At 40.9% G+C, this 24935-nt stretch overlaps 1 long non-coding RNA gene across 1 annotated transcript; it reads left to right on the top strand.

The window, feature by feature from the left end:
- Nucleotides 1-6090: 6090 nt before the first annotated feature.
- Nucleotides 6091-23886, top strand: LOC115646648. The gene is made up of 3 exons (XR_003999090.1): nt 6091-6102; nt 14610-14615; nt 23785-23886. It is a non-coding gene; the product is annotated as an uncharacterized LOC115646648 (long non-coding RNA).
- Nucleotides 23887-24935: the final 1049 nt, after the last annotated feature.

A 24935-nucleotide genomic window follows, 5' to 3' on the forward strand; every position in this document is an offset into this window, starting at 1 on the left:
TCACCCAACCCAGAAGAAGCAGCCTTGCACAGCGGCCCCAGCTTTCTGTGTTCTTTGCACTGACACCCCTGACTCATGCCGTGACCTCCTCAGGTGGGCTCCAGAACCTGGCTCTTACTTAAAGATTGCTCCGTTTTATTCGTATTTGTCCCTGGGTCCCTTGTTTAGACATAGGGAGCTACAGGTGTATGGGAAGTGATACACACTGAAGTCCCAGGTGCTGCACAGTCAAGCAGCTGCAGTGCATATGTCATCCACTCCTGCTATCAAAAGTGGGAGCCCTGTCCAGCTCAGCTCACCCATCCTAATCAAACAGCCAGCAGGGCCAAATGACGTATTATGAGTTTTGTGTTTGGAACTCACTCAAAACCTGCTTGTCTTATTCCACTTCCAGGCCTGAAAGGGATTTGCAGTCATGTCTAGGAAGAGAGAAACTTTAACTCTTGGCCTCCAAACTTCTCCCTGGGAAGAAATTAGAAAGAAAAGAGGGTATTAGTAAGAGATCCCAGAAATCATGATTTATTTATATTTCTCATTGAAACAAACCTTCCCCGCCTGGCATCAGCTGGGCTGGGCAGTGTGAAGACAAGTGGCTCACAGCTCACATGATGCAATGGAAAAGCAGCAGACAGGGACGAGAAACCGCTGAACTTTATTTTTACAAAGTGTGGATCTTTGGTGGGCTGCAGAGTACACTGGAAATCAGACCCTTCACCCCAGGATCCTGCAGTTGTCCCTCTCCCCTCTAATTTTTCTCTGTCAGATTTCAGAGCTATAATTAACTCCAAGACCTTAGCGATACAGTGTGAATGTGAATGTGTGTGCCTGAGCTCCCTTGCGCAGTTGGACCTAATCCTCTATGGAAGACTGACAGATTTTTGTGGCAAATAACTTTTTTAACTAATTCACTTCTAAATGTCTCCTCTTTCTCCTCATGCCAAAAATCTGATGATGCTCCTTAACCTTGACCTGAAACACCTTTAGCCATTCCAGTGCTTGGCTCCCCTCACTGCTCTGCCAATTCCCCTCAGTCCATTAATGCACTGGGAGGGGGCTCTCAAGGACCTCCAGGAACCCCAAGTTAACATTCTGCCACTCAACTAAAAGAAGGTTGAGTTGATTTCCCATCCTCTGACGAACTCACACCTCTCTGGAAACTGCTAAAACACCCTCACCACACATCACCTTTATCTCTGGGACTCCGAAACAGCCATATATGTGTATAAATATAATGTTGCTTCTGGGATGCACCTTAGTGCACCAAGTGGCAAAGATTTAAAAAAACTCTTCATAGGAGAGAATCCCCTGGACCTGCTATTGCTGTAACCCACCTTTCTCCCCCACAGTACAGACTCTACACATTGTGTTATGCCTGCAATATGCATTGCAAGGAGAATGATAAACTTTGCCATTATTGGACAACTTAGTAGGAAGTATTTGCCAAAAGGGTGGTGCTTCCCTTCTTAGTTGTGGGGGAGGGAGACTAGCTTTTGTGGCAGCCCCTTGTTAAAGTATTGGCAGCACATCACTGCCTCAATCCTGACCTCCAGTACTGCTTGCTGTTCTGTTGTTGGTCTCCAGAGCCAACCCTGCCAATGTATGGTTTGTATTGCCCTAGTGAAGGGGTAGGCAACCTATGGCACGCATGCCGAAGGCGGCACATGAGCTGATTTTCAGTGGCATTCACACTGCCAGGGTCCTGGCCACTGGTCCGGAGGGCTCTGTATTTTAATTTAATTTTAAATGAAGCTTCTTAAACATTTTAAAAACTTTATTTATTTTACATACAACAATAGATTAGTTATATATTATAGACTTATAGAAAGAGACCTTCTAAAATGTTAAAATGTATTACCGGTACAAGAAACCTTAAATTAGAGTGAATAAATGAAGACTTGGCACACCACTTTGAAAGGTTGCTGACCCCTGCCCTAGTGCCTAGGATCCCCAGTCATGGACCAGGACCCCATTGTGCTAGGTGCTGTACAAACAGAACAAAAAGACAGCCCCTGTCCCAAGCAGCTTACAGATTTACCCTGTTTCTATATAATGAATTGTTCTGCATGCAAGCCTGATTTCTATGCGCATGTCCATTACCCAAAAGTGTTTGCCAAACAGATTGGGCAAAATGGCTAGAGACTCTGGGGATTGTGAAATAAAGGGTTCTGGCAGTGACTTACTGAAACCAGGCACTTTGAAAGGAACAAGATATGAAGGGCCAAGTCTTGTTCTCCTTACTTGTGTGGGGGGTCCCACGGAAGTCAACACACCTAATGCTGATCTCATGTTGTAATCCAGGAGCAGCTCCATTAAAGTCATTGGTGCTTACGGCTCTCAAGTGAATGAAGTGAGCAGGACAATGTGAAAAGTCATTTCTGAACAAGATGTAAAATTAAAACCACCATAAAAATCATGAAAAACTTAAGTGTGTTTAATGATGCAAGGAGGCTGTTGAAACCATGCATATATGCAGCTGCCCTTGTTGGGGGCTGATATATGATTTTGTTGGAAAAATATTGCCCATAACAGGAATTGCTCTGTAGCAGGACAAAGAACAGTGTAAAGTCTGCACAGAACAGGAAGCTTGTTGGCCCTGAGGATAATAATACTCAGCACTTCTTATCCATAGATCTCCAAGAGCTTTACAAATCCTCTTACAAATGGAGAAAAGGAGGCATAGGTGCCTTGTCTGAGAGTTTTACCAGTTTAACTAAAATTGGTTTTTAAATTGCTTGAATTAAACTGGTGTGAACCCTTGGGTGAGCACTCTTAAATTAATTTTGAATTTGGCTTGTGTCAGTTTAGCATGTTTTCCTTACCTGCTTTACCTAAATCCATGTAAGCCAGTTTCTGTCAGTTTCAGACTGGCCACACAAGGGTGGCACTGGCTGAATTAAATTGATTTTTTAAAAAAAATCTTGTCTAAAATGGTGAAACTTGTAATATAGACAAGGCCACAGTGAGGAAATGATGTAGTTATGATCAGAGAATGAGACAGCAGGAGAACTAGAAGGAGAATTCAGGTCTTCTGACTTTTAGTATAGTGTCCAGTCCACTGGAACACTGTGCTGCCAGAATACTGTGCTTTCCTGCCAGAGACCAGAGTGGAAGAGCAACCCCACAGCTTCCTCAGATTGGACTGGCACCTGTGGGAATGCTGTGGGAGTGACAATTTCAGCCTCTGAGCTAGGAGGAATGACTTCATTATATCTGAGCTCCTCAGTGGTAATGCAACACACTCAGAGCAGTTGGCCCTTTTGACCTCAGGGTGTTTCCGGTGTTGTGGCCTCAAATATGAGCAGGCAGTGCATAGAAAAGGTCATGTCTAGATGGCTGTTCGAGCTGCACTGTAAGATGGTGATCTTGTGGCTTCTCTTGAAAGATCCTTACTGCCAGAAAGCCAGACAGTGGGTTGAAATAGCTTGGCAACAAAAACAGAAGAGGTTTTTTTACTTTGTTTAAAGTCAGCATATACATTTCTAATTCAGTCTAACCTATTTAGGTTCTTATACCATATTAATCACTGAGATATATTAGCACCTTATACTGTCATCTCGGTCACCACAGAATGCTACTGCTACCACTGTCATCACAGTCATTCTAATGACTTGTCATTAGATTTTACTGAAGCAACAAAACACTGAACAAGCCAAAATCAACCCCATTGTAACTGTTGACTGCGATAGAGTGCTACTGGAGTGAATTCAGCTTCTAAGTTCTTGGTTATAAAGAGAACTACAAGCACACAAGAAAATGATTTCAGATGTTAGTGGTAAATACAGCAAGGTGAATACAGCCAAAAATTGCTTATCAACATTTGTTTAAAATTGTAAACCAGTTTACATTGACTGGGTTTGTTTCACTTTGGTGTTTTTCTTCCTGTGAATACTCTAGTGAATAGTTTGCACTTGCAGGAATGCTTGATGAAATCACAGATTTTAAGAGAATATTGCAGAATATTCACAGAAAGTAAATTTCAAGCTTGTGATCACAAACATTTGTACCAGGAATCTTATTCTAAGAGTTGCGCTCATCTAATCAGGGAACAGAAACATACCAACTGACCTCTTCGTGCCATCAAACAAACTCAATTTTTGGATTGTGACTATCAAATACTTGAGTCAGTACTTACAGCAGTCACTTTATAAACTGAAATATGTTAGTATAAAACATGAGTTGAGCAATTTCTAATAACAAATACATTAGTGGTAATCATGATTTCTTTGCAGAAAATTTAGGAACAGGAAAAAAGACTACATTTGACAAATTAATTGTGAATACCACAAATAGTTTAGCCCTCATTAGTCACAAAGATTGAAGAAATGGGCCTCTATGAAGTGAAAGGGCATATAGTAATAGTGTTACCTAAAAGTATAACTGGACAGCTGACCATATTTATAGTCTTGGCATATATCTCTAGCCAAATCACATTAGGAATACACTCATGTAGAAATCATTTAAAGTTGTTAGAAAATCTAAATTACCTTATATTAAGCATATCATAGTATTATGGAAATATCTTGACTTAAAAAACAAACAAACAAAACCATATTTATATTCCTAACATACTTAATATTCAGCACAGAGTGAATAATGTAGAGGATTATGCAGCTGGTGTACTCGAAACATAAATACTGCACACAGAGTTCAATTAGATACACTGTATTGTGAAGTATTCAGTAGGAAAATGACAACTCTGAATACAGTCTAAGATCACATACATATGTTTTTCATACGTATGTATGAACATACACTATATCTGCTACTTTTATGAAGATAATTTTTGATATAATTTTGGAATTTCCTTTCCTAAATCACCGATATAAGTAGCCACCTATAAACAATAAAGGGTTAAAACTGTTCTATTGAACGTAGCAGCAAAATTAGTATGGGGCTGAAAACACCAGCTCGCTGATTGATGGGTTCATATGGGGCGACCTTCACATTAGCAACGCGACTTTGGTTGCTAGGTAAACATGGGGAGATGGATCCAGCTCTAGTGATTTTCAGCAGTGACGGGTTGCAAAGGTATTTCTGATCCACATTACACCATACAGATTCCATTAAAATGACTTGGCATGGGGCAGAAAGTATTACATTTGCTTCACAAATAATTACCTGATATCAGCTGAGGTTTTTTCAGAAAGGTTATGCTGCAAATAACCAGCATTTACATAACTTAATTTTACAAAGTGATCAAAAAATTAGATAGCTATTTTACTAAAATTCAGCCCTGCCACTGATTTATGAAAGCCAATCATCATGAACATGCACATGGGTTTCCTCGCAATTGCATTGCCGCTGCCACATTGGTTTGTTTGGAAGTATAAGGGGTATATTTTCCTTTTTCTTTTTTTGTTGCACATATTCTCCAAGTGGTAAGAATGTAGCATTCAGGCAGGATACTAACTACAGTGTTCTAGTTTCAAGAAGGCATCTTTGCAGACGAAGGACTTCAAATCAGAAGTTATTATTGATTCTCCTCTTTAAGTAGTTCTTTTTTTTTTTCTTGGTCTAGTACTTTGTAGTAAAGCCCACAATTTTAAATGGTGTGCTCCCAATTTAGTCATGACAACTCTTTTTCTTCAATGGGAAATATTTCACACATGGAAAAACACTGTGTGTGGATGTGTATAGAGGAAGCTTTGATGAACACTTTGTAAGAGTGGTTTTCATCCTGAAGCCTTTTCTCACACTGAGTCAAGTGCCATGCTGAGCACGTGCAACGTTTATAGCTGAATTCTGTTCAGTCAGTTTTCAGTCTAAGATTTCTATGGTAGGGGGTTCATGGACCACAGGTTGAATTTCCAAAGGGGTCCGCACCTCTGTTTGAAATTTGTTATGGGTCTGCAAATGAAAACACAAGCACACTCAATGCTGTGTGTTATCTTGCCAGGACAATGTCCTCAGTGTGTGTGGTGTATGTGTGTGTGTGAAATAATTTCTGTTTACACCTTCTGTGCTGTGTGTAACCCTTCATCCTGGGATAATGGTGTGTGTGTATGTGATATAATTTCAGCTACAGCCTCTGTGTGGCATGTCACCTCCCCAAGATGATGTACCCTGTGTATGTTTGTGTTGTGATATAAAGTTTCTGTCACTGTTCAAACCCTTTTCCTTAGTGGTGGCAGCATTTCAGTGGTGGTTGAAAATATTCCCTTTATTTGTAGTGTCATATCATTCCCCTTGCTCTGTAGTGTAGAAGAGAACAAATGAGCAAAAATATTGGCTATGTGTTACTGTTCAATGTAGGGAAGGAGGATTGGAATCTACATAATACTGTGCCCCTGGGTGATAGATACTCCTCCTTGAGACCAACCCTGGGACTGGTCTCCATCTGATTTCAGCTAGAGCTGGGGAAAACATGCCCCAAGTCTGTCTATCTATCTATCTATCTATCTATCTATCTATCTATCTATCTATCTATCTATCTAATCTCACACCATGCTTGTCCATGTTATATAGTATCTGAGCACTGTTCTAAGGTTGATTTTAGTTTCCTTCATCCCTTCCCACAGGTTAACAGAATTTTTAAATTTAATCAACTCTTCTTCCCCCCTCTCCCTTCTCTCTCCACATGCATAGTCCATGGCCAGTTGCCAAGAACACTGTTACAAGTTTGACCTTAAAGCTGGACAGTTTTGTCACTCCAGCGGATTCATAGACGTCATGGGAGATAATCTGAAAATCAAGATCATCTGTGGGAGTGTTAGGGCCAAAATGGAGTCCAACGGACTGCAGAACTGAGGGAGCTTGAAACTGTAAGGACTTGGTCCCTAAACTGAAGATCAACTCTAGTGTGTAGTCTAGCAGTGTGCATTGATCCAGACATTATCTGCTGGAAATTGAAGGTAGGCTTCACCTACATATCCTCACTCCCCCAACCATGCCTTTAACTTGGTCCCTGTGTCTGGTGCTATGTGTGGTGTGTGTGTGTCTATGAGCATAGAGCTATTATGCCAGCCCTGCAGTGCCCAGGGAATCCCCACAATACATGTATATTCCCAAGGCTGGATCTGGCTAGTTTACAGCCCCATCTGCACTGCTGGAGCAATGTAAAGAGGCCACCCTACACCTGTGACTGGGGCTTCTGGTGCAAGGCAGTGAAGATGATGCAGTATTATATAAATAGTTGTTTGGTTTATTCAGCGTTTAGAATACTATAGATATGATCACATTTTGAGCAAAAATGAACATAAAAATGAGAAAAAGAAATTCTGTACACCATTTTTCATACCAAAATGGACCATAGTTTTTTGGATCCCCAAAACAGAAAGAGTAATCAGTTACACCAGTAATCCCCAACCTTTTTCATCTGGTAGATGCCAGATGACGAACCATGGAGGACCGTGGTGGCGGACAAGCATCTGCCAGAATTCCTCTGACAAGCAGAATGTCAATAGGCGTCGCCACCGAAATACCACCGAAAATTGGTGGCATTTTGGCGGCAATGCCTCAGGATGACACAGCTTGTCGGCGGCATTTTGGCAGATGCTCGTCCGCTGGCCAGTACGTACTTAGACTCCATAGTGCCCGCAGGCACCGCATTGGGAACCCCTGATTTACACATTAGCATCAAATCTCCAATTGTTAAACAAACCCTGAAGCCACTTTCACATTATGAGCATCTAGGAATGATTCCACTAAATTGTGGGAAGACATGAGTTTTCAATCAGTTCTAAGTCTTCCATAGCTGCTTCATTCTGATCAAATAGAACTGAAGAAACTGGACTCACAGAGCAAGGGAATTACATGCCTCATCAGAATCAGTAAAGACATATTTCCTTCCTTTAGCAAGACACATAATCCAGCGGGAAAATACATGGCAAAAGTAGATGTAATTAATCTTTTAAACGAAATATTTTCTGTGGGCTTCTGGTTCCTTCACAAAGTTTGGAAATCTAAGTATTGGTATATTTTAAAAATGATTTATTTTATTTATTACCAATATCACTTTAGACTATGAAAATTGGAAGAATTTCAAAATTTTCAATTAATTTGCTTTTAATTCTTTATACTACTTACAATGAAAACAGACTAGATAATGTCCTTAAAATCTGAAAGTGGAATTTGCTCTGAATTCTTCCAGATTTCTTCTTTGCCTCTGTTTTTCTGAAAAGCAACCTGAGAGATATTTCAGTAATAAATTACTGTTCAGAAGTGCTTATGTCTCCAGGAGCAAACACAAATATTCAGCCAAATGTACAGAGCAGTGTATGAATATACAAATACATGGACGTTGACAAAATTATTTAAATACAGAGCATACAGGCAAGAGAACCTGTATACAAGCATATTTAATACACAAATGCTGAACCATTATGACAATGAAATTAGTGCAAGTTCACTAAAAAGAATGGGAAAAAAACCCACCCAGACATTACATATGTATCTTAAGTTTTTAAAGACTTGTTTGATACTTTTTCTCTAATAGAATAGAATATGCAATCACGTAGTCAAAGGTTGTATTGTGATAAATGTATGGGCACAAAGGTGCAATGTTAAGGTTCCACGTTCAAGGGTTCAGTGGTTTGTCATCTACTAAGAATGCTATTATTTGAGGCGGACAAATGTTAATCTAAAGTTCTCCTTACAGCTACAGTTTCTGATTTCTTTAGGCTTCAAGCTATCTCTTAGGCCTCATTAATGATCCCTTATTCACAAGGAGCAGTACCTTTCCATGCAAGTAGGATCATTGGTTTCAGTGGGACTGTTTGGATAATAAAGTACTTCTTAAAATGATTAAAGGTATCAATGTCTGGTTCTTAGTGATTGTGAGGCTGATCCAATTCCAATTGCCGTCAGTGGAATGATTCCCATTGACTTCAATGGACATTAGATTTGGGCTTTAAGGGAGTATCTGTATTGCGATTAAAGCCCCCTGGCTAGCCTGTGCCAGCTGACTAGGTTCGCAGGACTCAGGCTAAGAGGCTGTTTAATTGCAGTTTAGATGTTCAGTCATGGGCTGGGGCCAAATTCTAGAACCGTACGAAATGGAAGGGTCCCAGACCTTGGGTTGCAGCCTCAGTGTCTACACCACAATTAAACAACCCCTTAGCCTGAGCCCCATGAGCCTGAGTCAGCTGGCACAGGCCAGCCAGGGGTGTCCAACTGTAGTGTAGACATGCCCTGGTTGAATTCAATGTGGAAAGCAAGGGAGGGGGAAGAGAGGGTCAGAAGTAGAGCAAACATGCAAATAAACTTGGGTGAAAACATAGAACTGAATTCAAAACTCACCACCAAAGAGTAAAGAGATCTAAAGGGACTCTGCATATCTGCGAGACATCTGATATAATCAAATTATCCCCTTGATGTGGACAGATGGAGGCTGAGCCCTAAATCTGGACAATGTTAGGAACAAAAGTGGGGTTGGGCTGCTGTAGAAGTGCAGCACAAATTAAAATCATAATAGATTTGTATTGCCTTGTCAGTTTTCATCCAGTGTCTATCCTTGAAATCATAGACTGCTGTCAACAGTTGAACTTTCCAGCTAGGAGACACAAATCTGCGTCTCTCAGGGAATTTCTTTGGCCTGTATTTGATTTTTCTTTCATTCTCCTCCCCAAGCAATTACATTATTGCTATCCACACTACTTGTTTTAACTTAGTTTATAACACTTCATGGTGCGGTTAGCACTAATCATGGCTTGTGCCTGCCCACAATGGGAGATTCTCAAAGGTAGAGATGGCTGTTATATGCCTAACTGCCATTTATGCTTTTCAAAATATCTCTCAACAGGGTTAATACATGGTTAGCGACAGAGGCAGTTAGCAGTGGCAGTGTTCCTGGTGCCCACAAGAGATGAATTCTCTTCCTGTAATCTGCTCTGCACACTGTTGTTTTACTGCGCACATGTGACCCTGTAAATGTTCCTCTGATAGCTGGTTTGTCTAATCATCCTTCCTACCACTTATCTATGTGGTAGGACATTGTCCATTGTACCACCCTGGGTACATGTCCCTATCTCCTTGTGACTGAGGCACTGAGCAGTGAAATGGAAGTTTTACCTCCTCCGGCACTAGTCTGGACTGTGGTGCTGCAGTAACTTTCTTCCCACTGTTACCTGGCTCCTTGTCTGGGCATTGTCACTCTCAGAGTGCCTAACAGGGAAGTTAAACTATGAGACTATAATGTCACTGAAAGAATTTGTTTGGCTGTGCTGTTGGAAGCTCACACTCACATATGAGTGTCCAGCCATGATGGCAAAGGAAATGCTCAGAAAGAGTTGAATAGTTCCAATGGGAGTTTAAGCTCCCACCCAGTGATGTTAGTGAAATGTTACTGATTGTGATGGGGCTGCAGATGTCTCTAGGCAGCAGCATTATGAAGTTGTTATGTGGTGGAAAAGCAGAGGAGATATATGGTTTCTTGTGGCTGTGTTAATGTGCCCTGATCTCTGAGCAGTTCCTCTTCTCTTCTGCATCCAGTGAGAGTGGCAGGAAAGGGATTGCCACTATGAGGTTCCCCCAGAGGAAGGACTTTACAGGCTGTGACATGTCATTTCTGCTCTGACTTCAATTTCTGGTAAAGCTGGTTGCTTTTTTCAGCCCAGCCCAGTCTCCTTGCCCTGGGCGAATAAAGATTAGGTTAGTGAAAGGGAGCCCAGCCTCCAGCTAGGGTTCATGGCTTTTGTAGCACTCTTCCATCAGCAGTAAGTGTGTGATGATAATGCTTGGTTATTATTAACACACCTCACTGTCACCTGACCCAAGGAGACCTTCAAAAAGCAAAGGGAGCTCTGACGTATGTGGCTGTGAGAGCTTCCCCACCATGGGACTGTGCATTGGTATTCTCGGTTCCCGATCCCTATGTTAAAGATGATGGCCCCCAATGCATTGCCTGCTTCTATTCACATGTGTTCTGAACTGCAGTGGAGACTGGACATTGGACAATCCAAGCTCCATTGCAAGTTTAGAAGGCATATGAATGGGAGATAGTGAGCAATGGCAAGTACAACTGAGGTCTTAGTGTGGTAAATTGACATGGTTTTGCAAAAAGAGCTGGGAACGCTGGCTTGGGGCCGCTGTAGGTGTGGATCAGGGTGTGTGAGTGTGCAACTGAGCGAATAATTGATTTTTCAGTTTTGGGAGCCAAACCAAAAAATATTGGGGAAAAATTAGGTTGTTTTGAACCAAAATTGATTTTTTCTGTTTTTTATCACCAAAAGAGAAACACTGGAAAAAATATTGTTTCAGATCAAAACACATCGGAAACTGAACTAACTTAAAAGAAGGTCATTTTTTTAGGAGGGTAGGTGCTTAACGTTAGTTAGTGTTTGGAGTGTTTCTTTATTCAAAATTATTTTTTTTCTTTTTTGCTTCATTTTGGATTTGGGTATTTTCCACCTCTTTTTTTTGGTTTTAAAAATAAATATAACAATTTCAAAATGAAATGTTGTTTCCATATGAAAAGTTGAAATATACCTCTACCTCATATACCGCTGTCCTCAGGAGCCAAAAAATCTTACCGCGTTATAGATGAAACAATGTTATATCAAACTTGCTTTGATCCACTGGAGTGTGCAGCCCCACCCCCTCGGAGCGCTGCTTTACCGCGTTATATCCAAATTCGTGTTATATCAGGTTGCATTATATCTAGGTAGAGGTGTATTTCATTTTGAAATGGTTGACGTAAACTGTTTGACTTAAAAAAAACATTTTTGGGGGAGCAAGCTGAATTTGTGAAAAGTTTTGGGTTCCCTGAAAAATCTAAATTTATGATTTGTCAAAAAAAATTCGACCAGCTCTGTGTGAGTTTGTGTATGTTTCACTGTTGTATCACTAAACCTGTGATAAATCTCATCTTTGAGAGGTGCAGAAGTAAGTTAGCATCTAGTGAACTTTCAGGGGTCTTCCCAAGCACAACCAGGTCAGAACAGTAATCTGTTATATTCTCTTACCCTTCCCGCAAACACACATAGAGGGATAGATGGCATTTCACTGGCTGAATCCAAAGGCTGATTCTCTTGAGTTTGGATGGTAATTTCCATTTTTGCACAATGCTGCTCCACAATGTCATCTCCTCATGAAGGCAGAGCTGTATGCTAGCAAGAGGCGAATTAGGATCTCACAGAATCCTGGAATCCTCCTTTGGCCTGGAAAGAGTTCTCTTATACTACCCTACTGCACTGTTGTAGGAGCCTTACATTGCAGGATGATCATAAATCTTGACATTTAATCTCAGTTTGCCTTGTAGCAGTTTAAACCAGTCAGCATTGGTCATCTCTGACCCTCCAGATCAATTACTTCATTTCTACCTTGCAAATCACTGTCACATCTTGTGAATACAACTGTGATGTCGCCGAGTGTCACCATTCTGTTTGGAAAGATGATTTATAAATGGGGAAGGAGATGTGGAGCTATTTTTACACATCTTGACAGGATGCCATACACAAGTTAGCTGACCCTTTTCCACCATTGAGCATATGCCGTCCCTGATTGTTAGCTCTATACCATTTTCTGTGCCCTTTTTCACCCTGCCTCCATAGGTGAGGTTCCAAGGAGTGAAGTGTTACTGAGTGAAATAAATGGAAGAGGGTTGCATCCATATTTCCCCCAGGAAATGGCTTTCACTGTCTATTTTTAGGATGACTTTTATAATGTGTATTACACAACAGAGACAGTCACTGAGCACTTTAGAAAATCCACCCTAAATAGACAAGACAGACAAAAAGTGGAAGTAACAAAACATTATTATTAAAGGTATGGAACTGAAGCATGGAGAGATTAAGCTATTTGCCCAAAGAATCTGTGACAGAACTTTGACTACAATCCATATCAGTGGGGTATCAGCCCACTTCCTTAACCATAAGACTACTTTTCCTCTCTGGTTAAGTTTAAACCCCAGAAAGCCTGGCCCAGATCCTTCTCCTACTGAAATGACAATTCAAGTTTTTCCATGGCATCCAGGATCGAGTCACAAAAAGCTATAATAATAGGTCACATCATTCCACCACAGTCTCCCCAAACTCTCCTTCATAAGGAATACATGTATTGTGCACCTACTGAAAAAGGTGAAAACAAGGGGACCCCCAGGCTGCCATTCTTGGAGTTCCCTTCTGGGCTCTAAAAATATGCCTTCTCCTGATATATTTCAGTACTAATTAAGTTTTCACTGTCCCTCCCACAGAGGGTTATCAACATAGTTTACAAAGTGTCATCTTTTAGCAACTGCTCAAGAGCTGGCCGTTTCCCATCCCACCCCCCATACGGCCTTGGACGTTTTTACATGTCCGCTTTACATAAACACAGAGACACCCCCCCCCCCCCAAAAAAAATCCCTGTTGTAGCTTGAATAGTTTCAACCAAAGAGAAAAAATCTCTGCCAAGTTGTTCAGTAGCTGGAAATCACTTCTCACGTCCACAGACCAGTCTTTCTTTTTATTTTGAAATGACTAACCATACTGTGATTAATGGCTCACATAAATGGGCTCAAAATAAATCTGGCACAAATGTAGGGGAGGAGGAGGGAAGATGAGATAGTAGCTAGCTGGGACCATAGCAGGACATTGGTAGCGTGAATGGCATAGCGGGCACTGAGACAGGAAAAAATGTTTTGGGCTATTTGTGGCTTAGGATTGCAGCTGCGCATGGTTTTGCTGTCATGTAGCAAGGCTCAAAGCTCAGAGAAATGGAAGCCTGCATTGCATACCCTCTCATCTCTCCCAGATCACTGTTACTAGGACTTCTCTATGAGACTCATGCACAGTTTGGTAATACTTCCTCTTTACTAAAATGCTAATGAAACGCTTGGCTGAGTACACAAACAATATAAGTTTACCATACACTGTATTTGCTTTATATTTCATTCAGCAGATTGCACTATCTCAGTGCTACACAATTATTTTTTCAGAGGTTACCAAATTAGATAGTTGGGGGCTTTGGTGGCAGTTTAGGGAGAAAGTGGTGGACAGTCCGTACTGGAGACTGAAGACATCTGTTTATTCCCAGGACAGGTAGAATGTGGGCAGTGCAAGCTGCATTGCTGATAAAATTTGAGAGTGACCCAAAGATTAGTAGAGTGGTAAATAAGGATGACGACAGGGCAGTCGTACAGAACACTCTTGGATCACTCGGTAACCAGGGCCTAGTCAAACAAACTGTTTTAATACAGCCAGATAAAAGGTCATACATATAGAAGCAAGGAATGCAGGCCATACATGAGGAACTGGGGGTGGGGGAGTGTATCCTGGAAAGCAGTGACTCTGAAAAGCATTTAGGGGCATAGAGGACAAACAACTGAAGATGAGCTCCAAGGGCTAATGAGATCCTTGGATGTATAAACAGAGGATAGGAGTAAGGAGGTGATTTTACCTCTGTATGTGATATTAGTGAGACCAATCCTTGAATACCACGTCCAGTTCTGCTGTCTGCATTTTAAAAAGGAAGTTGAAAAAATTGGAGAGGGTGAAGAAAACAGCCTCAGAAATGATTTGTGGGTAGGAGAAAATGCATTTTGCCTTAAGGCATAACAAATGCCTGTACATTTTCCTGTGTCAAACAAAATCAAATTATTTTGTTTTGGGTCAGTTCAACATTTGCCTGATGGGAATTGTAGTTCAGGTGCCTCCTTTGCTGGGCTTTGCGCTGGTCTACATCTACATAATTAGGGCCATGTACAAATTGCAATTTAATGGACTGCACAGAAATTAGGAAATTTAGCCCAATGCTGTGATTTTTTTCCCATCAGCAGGAAAGTGGAAGTGGGCATCCATGCATGTTGGTCTTGTGCTCAGTGCAACTTGTAGTACGTGTTCTAGGCATTGGACATGCTGGCTACTGTGCATTGCATAAAACCAGCTGCTGAATATCCCTTGTTCCCCTTGTCCTGCCCAGATTTGTTGATGCTGCTACACATTATGAGCTGCACTGATGCCTTCTTCCACCTCCACACTGTTGGAAATATTGCAGCATTTCAGGGGGGACTCACCAGACATATATAGTCTGCAAAATTCTATACTTTACCCATGACGCTGCTGTGAATTGTCAAAAAAATTCTAGTTTTCCCAGGTCTTACCCACAATGCCACATAATGTCTCCTCTTGTTGAGGAGTGGTGCGCCACAACAGTCAAATGACCACAGAACAGGATGAATAAAAACAATTATTATTTTTAATTAGATTTTAAAAATTAAAAGTAAATATATTTTTCTTTTAAAAAATGAACCTATTTCAATTAAATTTGAATTTATGGCACTCTATATTAAGGCCCAAACTTACGATAATCTATTAAAATAATTTAAATTAAATTATAAAAAGAGATATTAAAGCCATATAGGTTTGCTGCTAAAGTTTTAAAGAGAGGCAAACCACTGAACTGGTAAAAGTCATTGGCGAAACACCATCTAAACCAATTTTAATGGCAGTAGTTTCTTCTGTAGGTGCAGAGAGTGTTTTCTTCATCTCAGTTTATTTAACTAGTTCAGTTCAACTATAAGTTCATTCAAAGATGAGAAACCAAATGGGAGTTGAAAAAGCAGGAAAACTTGTTATCCTCTTCCAAACTATGAATAAAATCAAGATGTCAGAGGATGAGAGCTACTAGTTCTAAAATCTTGAAGGACATAGTGATCAGAAATCATCAGTTCAATTTACTAACCATAGATAATACTTCTTTCCTTAAATAAATCAGTTAGGTTTAAATACAAAACATGTTTTGATAAACTTACATTTTTTCTTATGTATCCAGTATTTTAAGGATAATTTTATTTAACTAAGAAGAGCAATTTTAATGCTGATTTTGTGCATTTTTAATTTAATTCTAATTCCCATCCAAATGCAGCTTATCATGCATTTTAAACAAAATCTAGTAAATAAGAATGCATCGTAATAAGAAATGTGAAAATTAAAGATTTGAATAAATATAAATTAAGCTATACAGTTGAGAATGAGGACATGGGGTACTTGAACTACAACTTGCTTGAAGCCCTGATTTATATCTAGGCTTGGCAGGATTCAGGGTTTTGTTTGTTTGGTTGGTTGGTTTTTGGTAATGACAATGGATATCTGTGTTTATTTTTAATCATTTTAAATTTTTTTATCAATTTAAATTTTCACAGTTGTGCAAAATGATGGGGTTTAAGCAGTTTTTCAATTGTTAAATGTTCACAGTTGTGGGAAATTAGGAGCAGAGGTGAGACAATAATTACTTAACAACTGTTGACATTGAGGGTCAAAAAGTTAAAGCTTTGTAACCATTAATACGCAAATTATCAACATCATATATCAAACTATAGAAGGTAAATATCCTGAACTCTAAAGGTACGCCTACATTGCACACCACTTACAGCGGTGTGTAGGAACATGTTGCTATGTGCCACAGTGAAAAGCAGGCTACATCCACAGAACAGTGTGTAGTCTACACGTGGCAATGATAGGCTCTGGTGGGGGGAGACAGCAGGGAAGGGCTCTGGCAGTGGGGAGCTTGCTGGAGCCTTTCCCTGTTGCAGAGTCTTTCACTGAAGCAGGGAAAGTTTCCAGCAGCTCCCCTCAGCACGGAAAGTCTCCAGCAGCTGGGTGACCCTGGGACATTATTGCTAAAAATAGCAGTGTAGGCAGGGGAGGTAACTCTTGGGCATAAAGAGTGTTGTGTATGGTACATACCCTAGGGGTTCTAATGTGTCTTTACTCTCTTAAACAATGCCTCACCATCTATGCTGCTATTTATACCTGTGCTAGATGGGGGGTGCAGAGTATGTATGCTACATGCTGCCATAAGGAATATGCAGTGTAGATGTACCTTAATAAGTTCTCAAGCAGCGTTTTTCTTACTTTGCCCGTCTATGCGTTTTGATTATTATTGATGGAAATATTCTTTCATTGATTTGTGCATGCACGGTGAAATCAATATTAACCGATAAAACTCTAATTCTTCCAAGCCTACTTATATCAAACCATGCTGAAATGAAATGTTTTTAATCAATTCAACAAACCAAAATGTTTTGATTCAAGCTTGCATTCTGGAAAAAATATTGATATTTTAACTTTATCCAGATTTGGGACAAAAACTAATTCTGAAATATCAGAACAGAAATTGTGATTATACATAACGCATTGGCCACATTTTTAAGTATTCAAGTATATTCTGTTATATTTTCCACAGAAGCTCAGTGTGCATATTACACATACAGTACGGCTACATATATATGGAATTATTTAATATGGTTTTGAGAGTTTCAAACGGAAAGAAGGAGAGAAGTAGACAAAGGGAATTTGAACCAAGGTTTGAAACCTACAAATACTTCAGTAATATCAAAAAATGAGAAAAAGGTGAGAGTTTGGAAGAACTGAAGTGATAATTCAGAAATGATTTTTCCAACACTGTTAAAGAAAATTAACTATAAGACTAAGATTTTATCTGGTAAAGCCAGGCAATTCAGAGTTAAGGTTCCCATAGCAACTCTAAGTCTGCCAATTGCATATGTTCCTTCCACAAAGGTCTTTTATTACATCAGCACACAACACAAGGCATCGAACTCAGAAAATATTTATTTTACAGGTCTGGCTTAACTCTACTCAGACATAGAAAAGTGACATACCATAGGGTGATGCTGAAGGAATGCAGAGAGTGTTATGAAGTGGGTGCTGGGGTGATGATAGAGCATATAGTTTGTTATGGACTGTGTGTTGGAGGGCACGGCATAAAAATTTAAGGCAGAACTTAAGAATCTTGTATCCAGTTGAAACTACATGGAAATGTAGGACGGCAATATGCAGTCGCCTGAATTGGAATTTGGCCAGGACACGCTGTTACGCCCTCACTTTTATTAAAAGTGCTATGGGATGTTAAAGGCCAGGTTTTCACAACTGTTTATGCCAATGTTAGCTCCAGCTGCTGTTGCAAGAGAGAGAAAAGAACAACCAGTACTGTCAGTAAGTATCACAGAACAACAAACAAGTCAAGAGTGTTGGATTTGGCAAATGTAGTAAATAATACATAAATAGTAGGATCTAGTCTGTTTTATTTGTTTTTATGGGATTTTTTTTAAGTTAAGTGATTTTGCTCCATCATGAGGATACCTGGAACATGAGGGTCACACAACTCAGCAGCTATGGACAGACGTGCTTTGGTGAAAAGAAAACAAAGACGTAAACATTGCTACTTTTCAGATGAAAATACACAGTGGGCCAATTTCTGCTCTTCCTCATGTGTCATAGGGGGAGCCTGGGCACCTAACTCAGAGCTGAGGATTTCACTAGGCAGCAGGGCACCTAGCAGTTAGGCATTGCAATGCCCAAGTCCCTTTGTGAATCCAGTACATTAACTCAAACAGATCCACGCACACTACAGACATTTATTTTGGGGAAGATGGGAGGGGACACATTTGTTGCCTAACTCGGAGCAGCAGGCACCCAGAAAATGAGGCACCACACAGTACAGGCATCCAGGCCTGGTTATTGCTGTTGAATCTGTCTATTCCTCTAAGACCTGTCACTGGTATGTGATGCATGTCTCATAGGTATAGATCAAGGCGCCACTGGCTAACAAAGCATCTACTCTCTTTGTGCATGTTTTTGGCAACATTGTTCATTAACTATTTGACTGCTCATCACAGCATGTAAAAAAGAAGAGCAAATATTATATTATATTATATTATAGTATAGTATAGTATAGTATAGAGATCTATACCAGGATTTCTCAAAGAGGTATGAGAGGGAGGAGGGGAATGCAATATACTAGCCTGGAGGAGTGGATGATGTGTAAATTGAAATGTGCAAGCATTTCACAAGATATGAGAGGGATGCTGCTGGTTCATTTTCTTGAAAGGAGGCTCAGCTCCTAAACTGGATGGGGAAAGTTGAACCTTTAAAGTGTTCATTAGGCATTGGAGTTAAATAGATGTTAACAAAACCAAACAAAAATAAGGAGCTAGCTTCTTCACTGCTCTGCTTTCTGCTCAGCACAGCAGAGGAGGGGCCATCAGGGAGACAGTTATGGCTCCTTGATTCTCTGCCCATACTAAGCACAAGTTAGTTCAGCCTGGGGTCTGTTCTTTTTGAAACTTTTTAATTAGGGCAAAGTTACAATAAAACGTTAACATATTACATCATACACTATTTATTACTTATTCAGGATAGGGTGACCAGATGTCCCGATTTTATAGAGACAGTCCTGATTTTGGGGTCTTTTTCTTATATAGGCTCCTATTACCCCTCACTCCGTCCCAATTTTTCACATTTGCTGTCTGGTCACCTAATTCAGGATCAGGGTAACATTGAAAGAACCTGTGTAAAGATACTAGTGTGCTGGCTGAGGTGCCCTCCTCTGAGGGTCGGCTCCAGTGTTTTTGCCGCCCAAAGCAGCGGAAAAAAAAATCTGTTATCGGCTGCACTTCGGTGACAGCTTTACCGCCGCCGCTTGTTTGGTGGCAATTTGGCGGCAAGTCCTTCCCTCTGAGAGAGACTGAGGGACCTGCTGCTGAATTGCTGCCAAAGACCCGGATATGCTGCCCCTCTCTCCGTTGGCCACCCCAGGCGCCTGCTTGCTGCGCTGGTGCCTGGAGCCAGCCCTGCCTCCTCCAAGTTTGACCAAATTTCTAAATACCTGTCCTCCTTCTGGTTGCTTCTCTTGTATATGTACTTTGTGTGAACATTTTTCTTTACAAGAACATTCCAAATTTTACTATTCCACAATTCCGTAGGAGGAGAAGCCACATTTTTGCAAGAATGTCAATAAAAAGTTTGCTGCTAACAGTTAGAAAGAAATTACAGTTGAGGATAGCTGGATAAATACTTTAGCCATGCCCCCGATATGTCCTCTGGACAGGGAGGCAGCAGGGAATGGTGGCATCTATGCCAACCACTGGGGGCCACCCTATGCCAGAGGTGGGATCAATCTCCATCCCATTTGTCTAACACCAAAAAAATGAATTGGAGCAAAGAATCTGGCCCAAAGAGTTATAAACAGTTTGACTAAAAATCCCTTCTCCTCTCAAGCTTTCAGTCTCATGTGATGGCTTCACTATACTAGTTCTGAAGTCACCATGGAGCTTTTAGGGTGAACCAGATCTGAATGATCCATTTTTTATAGTTACTTTGTCGTTTATACTATAGGAAATGGTGGAAAAGAATACCAGTTTTACAGATATGTTTCTGTATAAAAACATTTTTCATGAATTTACACCAGCTGGGTGCATGTGTCACTGTATTTGGCAGATGACAAGGAATCTCACTACAATCTTCTCCCAGGAGGTGACCTCCCTCCTCCAGGAACACAGGGATTAGCTGAGCCAGTAGAGCATGTGCATAATGCTGGTCTGGAGAATGGAAAGTCCTACCCTGTTTTAGTGGAGTCCTGTTACAAACACAACACTGACAACTGTAAAAAGAAAGGAGGAGGGGTACAGAGTGTGAGATGGACTGAAACATATATTATAATGTCACTACTAATGAACAAGACAGTTAAAGTTTAAAAGGTCATTGCATCCTGTACTTTTCTTTTCAGTTCTTAATAACATTTTCATGAATGTTCCATTTGGACTACAATTTTTATAAACGTGATTTGGTGACTAAATGATTTTTTTGAAAAGTTCCAACACAATTTAGTTACCCGTCTTTGAAAATGTGAACATTAAAAATAAGGTTTTCAGATTTGACCTGTAGAGAGATGGTGAGATCCTTCTTTCTGTGCCTTAATTTTCTCTTCTGTGAAATGGGGGCTTCCTTCCTACCTACGCTGCAGCCAGGGAACAGGAGGTGTCTGGGTTATGTTGGTGGCCTGCAGCAGCCTGGAGGTGTTAGCTGTCTTTCACCACTGTGCAGGCAGGGAGGGACAATCTGCCTGGGGCGGGGGGAAGGGAAAGAGATGAACTCTGCAAAGACATGGGCCAGGTCATCCCTTTCCTGCCCCCTTCCCCTGAGGCTTGGAAGCAGCTCCCATTCCTTCCCTCCTACACAGTGCCAAAAGGCTGCTGCTGGCCACATTCTGGTATGAACCCTTGCAGAAAGATCACCCTGTGTTCTCCCACCCGCCCCACAGTGTGTTGCCTCAGGAAGATGTGTCACCAGATACCAGGAGAGGAGGGTCCATCCTGGAGTCCCAGCCACGCATGGAGGGTGGAGAGTGCCGGGCAGGGAGGATTAGGTCGGCGGGTCAACCTCCCTGTATGAAAGATGTACAGGAGTGTGTGTGTGTCACCTATCCCTGGGTAAACCCTAAAGCCTCAAAGATAAGGTAAATAAAAAGAATCCAACTACACAGTATTTCTTTTTCATAGGAGGTCAGTCAACCTGATGTTAATTTGAACATTTGTACTGCATAGTTCTGATTGATTGCCGTTGAACTCGCTTGAATACGAGGTGATAGATTGGAATAAGAATTTGAATTTTACCAGGTGTCCCATATTCAGCATAGGGAAATATGGTCACTCTAGTTCTGACCCTCTGTTCTGATCACTAGGCCTGACCGCCTATGTCCCAGTTATTGTCAAAACGTGCTCTTGAACTTCCAAGCTCTGAGCTCATTGTCACCTCATTGCTAGAGTAGATTCACCCCCTCCGGCTTCCTCCTTGTAAACTGCTATGATCTTCTGCACAAACTGGCTTGGCAGATCACAGAGATGTTTGGTGATCCCTTGGTTCAGTGAGTGCATGCAGCACTTGTGAATAACCCTTGTGATATAATACGGTCACTGTGCTGAAGGATTTCACCAGGGCAGGAGTCTCTTGTAGGGAGACTGCCTTATGTTTGGGAAGGAAAGGACAGCATGAGTCAGGCAAGGAAAGCAGGCTGGAGCACAGGAAATAGTCTGCCTTTAACAAGAGAAGAGGGAGAAAGAAACAGAAACGTCCAACAATATTTTGAAGCCAGCCATCTCACTCATCCTAGTGCCAGGCACCAGTGGACCCACAGGAAAGAGCAGATGGTTTATTTGGAAAGACTTAAAGCAACTCTTGTCTTGTGTGTTATTTTCTGTCTGTGTTCCTAGGACTTCAGAGTAGTTAGAGACCCTTTTTTTTTCAGATTTGGTGTTGGGAGAGCTGTAAAGCAAACACCAGTTTGGAAAACAATAATGTTTCTTTCTAAATTCTAATGATCATGCTCTTTGTCAGTTCCAGGGACTGTTCCAGTCATTTCCTTGTGGTTTAGCCATTTCACATACACATCATAAATCTGCAGTCATGGGGATGTATAATAGTCATTTCCCCTCTCTCCCTCTCTCTTTTTCCACCCTTGAGTGGGTCTACTGCTTTTTTGGAGAGGGAAACTTGGAAGGGTTTGATTTTGTGGAACATCAATCCATGTTGTATAAGGAGATGGGGATGTATAGTTTGGATGCCTCTATCTCAGTAGAAGAGAAACCAAATTTCTAGGGCAGTGTTTCTCAACAACCAGTCCATGGACCAGCACTGGTCTGTGACAGCCTCCTCGCCAGTCCCTGAGATTTCCCTGACACAGAATATTAATATTTAAAATGTAAAGTTTCTTTTTGTACTTGTATATTACATCACTGTATTCATTCAATTATTTCTGAACATTAAACAATAATAAATAAACCAACTGGGTTCACATTGGTTGCCAGGGTGCTGATATGCAAAGCATGTCCATGTGTATTTATTGGAAGGAAGTCGTTAACAGAAAGCGACAAGTGAAATTTAAGTTCTAGTAAAACTGTACTTAGCTAAACCAGACAATGTCATTGTTAAAGCAGTTACTTCTGGACTGATTTTTTAGAACTAACAACAGTTCAGAAAAACATAATAGAGATGTGAGTGATTCCAAACATGGTAAGGAAGAAGAGTTAGAAAACATAAGAACATAAATAAGAATGGCCATACTGGGTCAGACCAACGGTCCATCTAACCCAGTATCCAGTCTTCCAACAGTGGCCAATGGTAGGTGCTTCAGAGAGAATGAACAGAAAAGGTAATCTTAAGTGATCCATCCCCTGTCAGTACGGTAACCAGACAGCAAGTGTGAAAAATCAGGAAAAGGGGTGGGGAGTAATAGGAACCTATATAAGACAAAGCCCCAAATATTGGGACTGTCCCTATAAAATTGGGACATCTAGTCACCCAACCTGTCACCCATTCCCAGCTTCTGGCAAACAGAGGCTAGGGGCACTTCAGACTATGGTGTTGCATCTCTGCCCATCCTGCCTAACAGCTAGGGCCCTACCAAATTTATGGCCATGAAAAACACGTCACGGACCATGAAATCTGGTCTTCCCTGTGAAATTTGGCCTTTTGTGTGCTTTTACCTTATACTATACAGATTTCACAGGGGAAACCAGCATTTCTCAAATTGGGGGTCCTGACCCAAAAGGGAGTTTCAGGGACATCACAAGGTTATTTTAGGGTGGTCATGGTATTGCCACCCATACTTCTGCGCTGCCTTCAGAACTGGGCAGTTGGAGAGCATCAGCTGTTGGCTGGGTGCCCAGCTCTGAAGGTAGTTGTGCAGAAGTAAGGGTGGCGATACCATACTATGCCATCCTTACTTCTGCACTGCTGCTGCTGCTGTTGGCTCTGCCTTCAGAGCTGGGCTGGCCAGCAGCTGCCATTCTCCAGCTGTCCAGATCTGAAGGCACCGCCACCACCTGCACCATCACAGAAGTAAGGGTAGCAATACTGCAACATCCTCTATAATAACTTTGCAGCCTCCCCCCACACACACGCCCATGACTCCTTTTTGGGTCAGGACCACTACAATTACAACACCGTGAAATTTCAGATTTAAATAGCTAAAATCATTAAATTTATTATATTTAAAATCCTATGACTCTGAAATTGACCAAATGGACCGTGAATTTGACAGGGCCCTACTAATAGCCATTGATGGACCTAGCCTCCATGAAAGTATCTAGTTCTTTATTAACCCTATTATAATCTTGGCCTTCCCAACATCCTCTGGCAAAGAGTTCCACCGGTTAACTGTGTGTTGTATGAAGAAATACTTTTTTTTGTTTTATACCTGCTGCCTATTCATTACACTTGGTGCTCCTAGTTCTTGTGTTATGAGAAGGAGTAAACAACACTTCCTTAGTTACTTTCTCCACACCAGTCATTAATTTTTAGACCTCTATCATATCCCCCCTTAGTCATCTCTTTTCCAAGCTGAAAAGTCTCAGTCTTTTTAATCTCTACTAATATGGAAGCAGTTTTATACCCCTAATCATTTTTGTTGCCCTTTTTTGTACCTTTTCCAATTTCAATATATCTTTTTTGAGATGGAGCAACCAGATCTGCATGCAGTATTCAAGATGTGGGCGTACCATGGATTTATATAAAGGCAGTATGATATTTTATGTCTTGTTATCTATCCCTTTCCTAATGATTCCCAACATTCTATTCACTTTTTTGACTGCCACTGCATATTGAGCAGATGTTTTCAGAGAACTACCCACATGACTCCAAGATCTCTTTCTTGAATGTAACAGCTAATTTAGATCCCATCATTTTATAATGTATAGTTCAGTATTATGTTTTCCAATGTGCATTACTTTGCATTTATCACGCAAATGTTTGGCCTTCAATCGAAAATACGATTACTCTTACATTAAGTTTTGGTTTGTTGCAAGTGAGGATGTAGAATGCCCAAAAGCTCTCTGTGCTGTATGTGACATGACTCTGAGCAATTATGCTACAATACCTTTAAAAATGATTCAAAACGTTGAAACCATACATCCAAATTTAAAAAAAAAAGCCAATGGAATTCTTCCAATAGAAGCAAGATGATGTGAAAGGGCAAAAGAAACTACAGCGCACTGCTAAGACATCTAAAGAAGGTATGTTAAAAGCATCATATATAGCTAAATGCAAATCACCATTTATAGTTGGTGAAGAAGTAATAGATGACTGTTGTGAAGTCTTGGGTGATGCAGCTGCCAAGAAAGTAAGTTCCATTCCACTGTTAAATGATACTGTCTCATGTTGAACCACTGATATTGCAGAAGATATTGAAGTGCAGTTGATAGTAAAGGGTAAGAGGGCATCAAG

Source organism: Gopherus evgoodei, chromosome 1 (assembly GCF_007399415.2).
Source record: "Gopherus evgoodei ecotype Sinaloan lineage chromosome 1, rGopEvg1_v1.p, whole genome shotgun sequence".
Taxonomy (NCBI): Eukaryota; Metazoa; Chordata; order Testudines; family Testudinidae; genus Gopherus; species Gopherus evgoodei.